This window comes from Myotis yumanensis, unplaced genomic scaffold (assembly GCF_028538775.1).
Source record: "Myotis yumanensis isolate MYYU_CA2020_CCGP unplaced genomic scaffold, mMyoYum1.0.hap1 SCAF_3, whole genome shotgun sequence".
Taxonomy (NCBI): Eukaryota; Metazoa; Chordata; class Mammalia; order Chiroptera; family Vespertilionidae; genus Myotis; species Myotis yumanensis.
In genome coordinates this window covers 102,982,363-102,991,904 of record NW_027223754.1, presented here as the reverse complement: position 1 = coordinate 102,991,904, position 9,542 = coordinate 102,982,363, and the positions used below count along the sequence as shown (strand labels likewise).

The 9,542-nt window shown below is 41.9% G+C and overlaps 1 non-coding gene across 1 annotated transcript; it reads left to right on the top strand.

Annotated features, from left to right (window-relative positions):
• Nucleotides 1-7,247: 7,247 nt before the first annotated feature.
• Nucleotides 7,248-7,388, top strand: LOC139007944 (small nucleolar RNA U109). Its single transcript, XR_011471067.1, has one exon. It is a non-coding gene; the product is annotated as a small nucleolar RNA U109 (small nucleolar RNA).
• The last annotated feature ends 2,154 nt before the right edge of the window (nucleotides 7,389-9,542 follow it).

Genomic DNA, 9,542 nt, shown 5'->3' with positions numbered 1-9,542 from the left:
CCAGGGTGCAGACACTCAATGCAAGAGATGCCCCCTGGTGGTCAGTGAGCTCCCACAGGGGGAGCTCTGCTCAGCCACAAGCCAGTCTGAGGGCTGCCAGTACAGCGGTGGTGGGTGGAGCCTCTCCCGCCTCCTCAGCAGTGCTAACGATGTCCGACTACAGCTTAGGCCTGCTCCCCGCTGGCAAGTGGACATCCCCCAAGGGCTCCCGGGCTTCCAGAGGGATGTCTGACTGCCATTTTAGGCCCGATCCCCTGGGGAACGGGCCTAAGCCAGCATGTGGACATCCCCCGAGGGGTCCCAGACTGTGAGAGGGCACAGGCCGGGCTGAGGGACCCCCCGCCGAGTGCACAAATTTTTGTTCACTGGGCCTCTAGTATGATATATAATAGTGTACAAGCTTTAAAGGTGAATTATTTTTTCTTTTTCCTAGTAAAATCAGTACCTCAAAATTTTAGTGGCTACCTATGAATAATTTCAACCTTATTCGGGGGGGGGTGGAGTTTTATTTGTTCGCAGTTAATATTAGTAAAAAAAATGTCTATACTAATAAAAGAGTAATATGCTAATTAGACCAGGTTGACTGGCCATCTTCCAGACATCTGACTTCCTTCCGGACAAAGCTATGGTGGTGGGGCCGAGGCAGAGGCAGTTAGGGGCAATCAGGCCAGCAGGGGAGGGCAGTTGGGGGCGACCAGGCCAGCAGGAGAGGGCAGTTGGGGGCGACCAGGCCAGCAGGAGAGGGCAGTTGGGGGCAATCAGGCTGGCAGGTGAGCAGTTAGGGGTGATCAGGCAGGAAGGCAGAGGTGGTTAGGGGCAATCAGGCAGGCAGGCAGAGAGGTTAGGGGCAATCAGGCAGGCAGGCAGGTGAGCAGTTAGGAACCAACGGTCCCAGATTGGAGAGGGATGTCTGATTGGAGAGGGTGCAGCCTGGGCTGAGGGAACCCCTGTGTGCACGGATTTCGTGCACTGGGTCTCTAGTTAAATATAAATGGAATTAGGTAGAGAACAATACAAACTCCTTCAGGTTATGTTAATAAATTATATGACATCACTCTCTATATCAGCTAAGCCTTAAATAATTAGAATGATACCCCAAGTAGTCATGGAAAAGTGCTCAAAAATAAATGAAACTTGAAATTATCTAAGAAAGAGTTTTAAGAGAAATCATATGTATAAATTTTCCAAAAGTCTAAAAATAGGAATGTGTTAAACAAAATGCACATGACCAAGAAAACAGCTCATCAAGCATTCCCAGCTATGAAAATGTGGTTTTCCCATACATCATACAATAAAAAGCAGATGGTAGAAAATTAGTTGCCAAAAAAGAAAGGAAACAGATACAACATGTTATAATTATGAGCTTCAGAGAAACAAAGGGAGGGAGATGAATATTTTTAAACAAAAAAAGTAATGTTTCTTCCATGAAAGCTATCTCTCCTGAGTAGGGCAAACTAAGGATAAAATGACATGATCTCAGAAACAAAAGTTCCTGGAATGAACTTTTTTTATCATCTAGAAAAACACCCCCCTTCTTTTTGTTGTAACCCACCAAATTCTTTGCCACTCTTTTTTTTCTCTTTTTAAAATATTTTTTAAATTAAATCTTTATTGTTCAGATTATTACATTTGTTCATCTTTTTCCCCCCATAGCTCCCCTCCACTCGGTTCTCACCCCACCCTCTGCCCTTACCACCCCCCACTGTCCTCATCCATAGGTGTACGATTTTTGTCCAGTCTCTTCCCACATCCCCCACACCCCTTTCCCTCCCGAAAATAGTCAGTCCACTTCCTTTCTATGCCCCTGATTCTATACAGTTCATTCTGTTCATCAGATTATTTATTCACTTGATTTTTAGATTCACTTGTTGATAGATGTGTATTTGTTGTTCATAATTGGTATCTTTACCTTTTTCTTCTTCTTCCTCTTCCTAAAGGATACCTTTCAGCATTTCATATAATACTGGTTTGGTGGTGATGAACTCCTTTAGCTTTTTCTTATCTGCGAAGCTCTTTATCTGACCTTCAATTCTGAATGATAGCTTTGCTGGGTAAAGTAGTCTTGGTTGTAGGTTCTTGGTATTCATCACTTTGAATATTTCTTGCCACTCCCTTCTGCCCTGCAAAGTTTCTGTTGAGAAATCAGCTGACAGTCGTATGGGTACTCCCTTGTAGGTAACTGATTTTCTTTCTCTTGCTGCTTTTAGGAGTCTCTCTTTGTCTTTTGCTCTTGGCATTTTAATTATGATGTGTCTTGGTGTGGTCCTCTTTGGGTTCCTTTTGTTTGGGGTTCTCTGCACTTTCTGGACTTGTAAGTCTATTTCTTTCACCAGGTAGGGGAAGTTTTCTGTCATTATTTCTTCAAATAGGTTTTCAATATCTTGCTCTCTCTTCTAGCTCCCCCATGATTCGGATGTTGGTACGCTTGAAGCTGTCCCAGAGGCTCCTTACACTATCTTCATATTTTTGCATTCTTTTTTCTTTTTGTTTATCTGGTTGGGTGTTTTTTGCTTCTTCCTATTTCAAATCTTTGACTTGATTCTTGCAATCTTCTAGTCTGCTGTTGGAACTCTGTATAATATTCTTTATTTCACTCAGTGTATGCTTAATTTCTAGTTGGTCCTTTTTCATATCCTCGAGGGTCTCACTAGATTTATGGAGGGTCTCACTAAATTTATTGGCGGTTTCTAGAAAATTCTTGAAAAACCTTATAACCGTGGTTTTGAACTCTATATCCAGTAGTTTGCTTTCCTCCATTTCTGTCATCTGTGACCTATTTCTTTTATGCTTCACTGTGTTGATAGAGTGGCTTTCTGTGCTTGGTGTTCTATAGGGCCCAGTGACTCAGCCTCCCCAATTACCTGAGGTGGACACTCATGGTGCACCCCTTTGTGGGCTTTGTGCACAGTCTTATTGTAGTTAAGCCTTGATTGTTGTAGGTATCACTGGGAGGAATTGACCTCCAGGCCAATTGACTGTGAGAATCAGCTGTGTCTGCAGTGGGAGAACTTCTGTGCTGGAGACACCCTTCTGGGGCAAGACTTGCTTCAGTGGGGCTTTGGTGCTCACTGAGTCTGCCCCCTGAGTGTTTCCCTTATGGATCTGAGGAGTTGTAATCTGGATGGTCCCACTCTGACCACTGGGTACACTGACTCCTGGATCTCAAAGGAGGTGCTAATTTAGCCTCTGCCTGAGGCTACCCAGCAGGAGCTATGGAGAGATCTGCAGATTCCTCTTCTTTGTTTGGGGTTTGGAGGTGCCCAGTTGAGGCCCAGCTGTGAAGCAATGCAAGCTGCTGTGGGTCCTTGGGCCTTCTTTTGGAAGTTCTGGATCTCTCTGATCCAGCTGCAGTTTGTTAGGTAATTGTCAGATTGAAAAAGCCACTGCGCACAGCGTGTGTGGGGCGGGGTCTCAGGGAATCGACAGGGAAGAACAAACAGCTATGGCTGATCCTCAGTCCTACCCTAAGAGTCCCTTCGTCTCAGTGTCCCGGTAATCCCTGCAAGCACCTCTGAGAGAAAGCCGCCCTCAAGTTCTGCCCGCTGGCAGACAGTCCAGTTTCTCCCCGTATGAGTCTGGGTCCCCAGAGACTTGCCTGGAACTGGAGTTCAGAGCAGTCGGGAGCTTGAGACTCCCTCCTGATTGAAAAAGACAACCATGTCCTCAGTTGCCAGCCCTTTCTCCGTGCACCTCTGTACCTCTGCACTTTACTTCCGCACCTCATCTGAGTCTCAGTGTGCTTTTCTCTTTCCTTCTAGTTGTAGAATTTCCACTCAGCCAGCCTTCCTGTGGTTTTGGATGATGTCCGTTTTGTCTTTTAGTTGTATTTTTGAAGTTGTTGTTCGAGGCAACAAACTCCGGTGTTTACCTATGCCACCATCTTGGTTTATCCACCACTCTTGGTATTTGTGGTTTACTTAGAGGTCCTTATGGCTCTTTGGATGGACCTGTTGGTTCAGTCCCTCTTGCCTCATGATCAAAGCAGGCCACATCTGGGATGCATATGTCTCTCAAACAGGTCCAACTTAGAGTTAATCCAAGAGTTTTACAAAAACTCTGAAAGTGCTATGTTCTTTTTCACAGGAGTTGAGCATAGGAAGCTATAGGTTTAATGCTGCTGATACCACACAAAAGTGAAATGAAACCACTATGCAAGAGAGCAGGCTGAAGAGATATGCAGTAGGTCCTAATGACAACATTTTAACCCCTGATCAAACTGGTCCTAAATCAGAGTCATGTGAGCCAATAAAATCCCCTTTTATCTGAAACCAATTTGAATTGGATTTTCTATATATTGACCCTTAGAAGATCCTGAATAATAAAATTCTAATCTCATTTTTGTTTATCTAGTGAATAAACAAAACTAGAGCTACTGCAGTCTAGAAAGCACCTTTTCCACATTCATTATCATAAGAACTCTGTGAAGTGTTACTACAATTTTTATTTTACAGATGAGGCTACATAGTGCCTTAGTCCCTTCAGATTGCTATAAGGAAATATCACTTTCTACTATAATAAATACTACTGGTTGGCTTATAAACAACAGAAAGTTATTTCTCACAGTTATGGAGGCTGGGAGTCTGAAATCAGGGTACCAGCCTGATGAAGTAAGGGTCCACTTCCAGGTTGCTGACTTATTGTTATATCTTCAATGGGAGTAGAGGGAATAGCAATCTTTCTGGAGCCTCTTTTATAAGAACACTAATACTATTCATGAGGGTACTGTCCTTGTGACCTAATTACCTCCTAAAGACCCCACCTCATACCATTATATCAGACATTAGAATTTCAACATATGAATTTTGAGGGTACAGAAACATTCAGATTATAACAAATGACTTGCCCAAGATCACACAGCTGGTAATTAGCAGCACCCAGGTCTTATGAATTCAAATCCTATACTTTTCCATTAGTACTTTTCAACCTCAGGGTGTTGTTGTTTTGTGTTCTTTTTAAAGGGTATTTTCAGTGCTATGACAGGTGGTACAAAAAGCTATAGTTTAAATGTAACTTCTCTTTCTAGAACTTCAATTATATTCAAATATCTTAGAGAAAGAGTATAAGCTATGTAACACAATTTTTGTCATTCTATATAGTATTATTGTATTTTAAAATTTAATATAATATAGTACAAAGCAAACATTTTTAGAATTCAAATAAATATCTCAATAAGGTGTCATGATTGCAATTGGCCACTTGGGTATTTATCCTAAGATCAAAAAAGTAGTTCTATCCTTTCACCATTAGGAAGCACATAAAATGCAACAGTATTTTAAAGCTCAAATTAAAGGGCAAAAATTGATTATAAATAATGAATAAACTCTATAATGAATAAACTATCATTTTATTTTATAGTTAGATACAAAAGTACTAAGGTCCCAGAGAATAAGTATAATGATGAAACAAACCCAGAATGTTTTAAACAAAGAACAGAAGCCTACATAAGTACAAATATTCTGAACAGACAAACATTTCTATTGCCACAGAAATTAAGGTCACTAGTAATTCTCCAGGAAGACTTCCAAACTATTCTGGCAGTACAGTTGAAGCAGAGGTTTATTTTAAAGATAATGCCAAAAAAATAATTGTTGATGATAGATTTTGAATTTCATTCTATCTATTTCATTAGACTATTTTTTGTAGAAGTCTAATTTTCTTGAGGCTATAGCAAGGTAAATAAGTCATAGATGATGTGGTATGTTGAATAATGGTCCCCCCAACATGTCCACTTCTAATCCCCAGAACCTGAGACTAGGTTACCTACATAAAAAGGAGGATTTTGAAGATATGATTAAGTTAAGCATCTTGAAATGAGATTATCCTGAATTACCTGGGTAGGCCCAATTAAATCACAGGGTCTTTATAAAAGATAGGAATATCAGTATCAGAAAGGGGTATGTGTTGACAACAGTAATGGTCATAGTTATGTGGGGCCACAAACAAAGTAATGCAAGTGGCCTATAGAAGCTTAAAGAGACACAGAAAAAAAATTTTCCCTAGAGTCTCCACAAGGAACATAGACTGACTGACTGATTTTTGACACTGGACTCCAGAATTATAATAAATTTATATTATTTGAAGTGACTAAGTTTGTAGTAATCTGTTACAGTAAAATAGAAAATTAATACAGGGTTGCTGTATTTTCTTATTATGATGCTTTATCCTATATAATAAAGAGGTAATATGCAAATTGGCTGTCATGCCCTCACAAGATGGTTGCCTATGGCCAGGCCGGCAGGGGGGTTAGTGAGGAACAACCAAACGATTGAACAGCAGGCCAGCGGGGGCCATGAGGGGTGACCAGGCTGGCAGTGGGGGCAGGTGGGGGGCAACCAGGCCAGCAGGGGGGACAGTAAAAGGCAACCAGGCCAGTGGGGTGGGGGCAGTTAGGGGTGACCAAGCCGGTGGGAGGGATGTAGTTGGGGGCAATTAGGCTGGCAGGGGGGACAGTGAGGGGCGACTAGGCTGGCAGGGGGGGGAGTTGGGGGTGACCAGGCTGGCAGAGGGGGGCAGTTGGGGGCGACCAGGCTGGCAAGGGGGGCAATTTGAGGTGACCAGGCAGGCAGGCAGGTGAGTGATTAGGAGCCAGCAGTCCGGGATTGTGAGAAGGATGTCCAACTGCTGGTTTAGGCCCAATCCCTGGGATCGGACCTAAACCAGCAGTTGGACATACCCCGAGGGGTTCCAGATTGGAGAGGGTGCAGGCTGGGCTGAGGGGACCTGCCCCCTTGCACGAATTTCATGTACCAGGCCTCTAGTAAAAATATAAATATTAAAATATTGAGTGAGGCAGAAAAATTATCCATTGTGTAGGATTCCCAAGCCAAATTTCAATGATCTAGTATTTGTTATGCATCACTTAGTTCATTTTAGCTAGGCTAATATTTTTCTTTTTTTTAAATTTCTTAATTGGTTAAGGTATTACAAATGTGTCCTCATTTTTCAATCAACATTCAAAAATCTATTTCATTTCTATGGCACAGAAAATTTCAAGTCAGAAAATTAAAACTTTAAACATAATTTTACAATAACATCTAAAATATCAAATGCCCAGGAATATATCCAGCAAAATATGTATAAAACTGCACATGAAAACTTAAAACAATATTGAAATAAATTGAAGACATATATAAATAGATAAATCATAACTATAGATTAGAATACTAATATTATAATGATATCAATTTTCCCCAAATTGATCTAATGAAATCTACATTACCAAAGAAATTTTACAAGATGATTTTAAAATTTATATGGATATGCTAGTGACCAAAAATAACCAACAAAATTGAAAATAGAAGAAAAATGTAACATGCTACATGAAAGGAGTTCTCAGGGCTGCCAACCTTACAGTAGAAGCTGAGTAGTAGTATATTTCTCCTACATAGAAAAAAAAGAAAGAAAGAAAAAAAAAGAAGAAGAAGAAAAATGTAGGAGGACTACTCTACTTAAAATCAAGGTTTACAAATATCACAATGGAATAAATAGAGTCCTAACCACAGACCCATACATATATGGAATTGTGATTTATGACAATGGCAGCTTTGCATAGATAGTCTTTAATAAAAGGTATTAGGACAATTAGTTATCTACAAAGAAAAACATTTAACTTGATGCCTGCATCATTCCAAACACATAAATCAGAGGAAGATAGCTTTATATGCTAAAGTCAGAAAAATAGAACTTTCATAAAATAATTTAGAGTAATATATCCATGATCTTATATTGGCAAATGTTTCATTCATAAAAAGTGTTTATAATCAAAATTATTAATAAATTGGCCTATATTACAACTAAAAATTACTGTTCATCAAATGATACCACCAAAACAGTGAAAAAGATAAATCAGTGTAAAAGATATTTGCAACGTATGTAACCAACTAAAGGTTTATTCAGAACATATAAAAAAAAAATATGGCAGAGTAGGTAAATGCTGTGCTCACCTCTTCTCACAACCACATCAAAATTACAAATAAATTATAAAACAACCATAATTGAAAACCACCTGAAGAGTAGCTGAACAAAAGTCCTACAACTAAGGATATAAAGGAGAAGCCACATTAAGCCTGGTAGGAGGGGTGAAGATGCAAAACAGGCTGGTCCTACACCCACATATGGTGGTTAATAATTGGGAGGAATATCCTGGTTGTGGAGGTCACCCCATGAGGAATGAGGGGTCCCAGCTCCACACTGGCTTTCCCAGCCCAGGATTCCAGTACTGGGAAGAGAGTCCCTGTAACTTCAGGTTGTGAAAACCAACAGAAATTGTGGCTGAGAAGATTGTAGCTGAGTGATATGGAGGGCTGCTGGAGTCCCTGGCATTCCTTTTAACGGCCCATGCACAGATTTGCCCACTAACGGACTCACTCCAGTGCTGAACAGGATCTCTAAAAGTGTCAGGGACATATATGGAAGAACTGAAATGTCTGTCTTCCCAGGCAAGTTCTGGAAGAACAGTTGGCAAGCACGATTATTCCTGTGTTGAGTCCTTCCCCAAGCCAACCTGCAGGCATAGGTGGGTACCAAATCTGAGTCTATCAACCTGACTAACACCTTTCTCTCTATCCTGGCGATTCCCCGAGACCCCACCCCAACCAACTTGTGGGCTCACTCTATCTTCTACCAGCAGCTTTGCCATAAAACTCTATCTCACACTGAAAACTTTCCTAAAATCTCTCAAAGTTCTGTTACAGAAGACCAAAGAAATACCAAGCATGCTTCCTAGAGAAAGGGAGGGACCCCGTTTATTAACACTAGTGGACTCCGGGAATCATTTCCAAATCAGAGTGAAGAAACACGCAGAGAGTCTGTCTATATATATCCCACTGGGGTCTTTGTCTTGCAGATATGCCCCCTTCCCCCTTCGTGGCCCTGCAAGAAGGCTGCCAGGTGTCAGGCCACATCCGATGGTCTGTCCTGGCACCAGCATAACAACCCTCCCCCACAGGGCAGTTCATTGTTCACAGTCTCTATGGCCTGACACGCCTTGCAAGACCAGTTTCCTCCTCACCCCCCCCCCCCCCCCCCCCACTTGTCCCACAAGCTTCTTTTAGCCTTGTGGAGCAACGAATCCACAGGGGGTGTTTCTGGTATCCAAGTATTCAGTCCTGCAACCTTGAGAGCGGTGGGGGTGGTTAGGATGATGGTATGTGGTCCCCTCCAGGTAGGAGTCAGTCCTTGGGTGGTCTTTACCCAAACAGAGTCACCAGGTTGGAAGGTAGAACATCTCAGATGTGCTTCTGGATTGCTTTCTGGGCAGACTGTAAAGCCTGTAAGAACTTGAGTAAAAATTAGTTATGGATTTCAGCCTTTACCCACCAGAATCTGTAGAGGCCCCACTGGTTTCCAGGGCAGCCTTCTGGGCTGCTTCATCTGCGGCCCAGTTCCCTCTTACCTCTGTGGAGTCCCCATACCCTGCAACAGCACTCTGCATGTGAGCTGTTGCAATTGCATACCCGCCATCAGCACAAATTGTCACTGATTCTTCTCTTGCCCACCAGAGAGCCTGAATAAGGGAAATCAACTCGGCCTTCTGTGCTGAA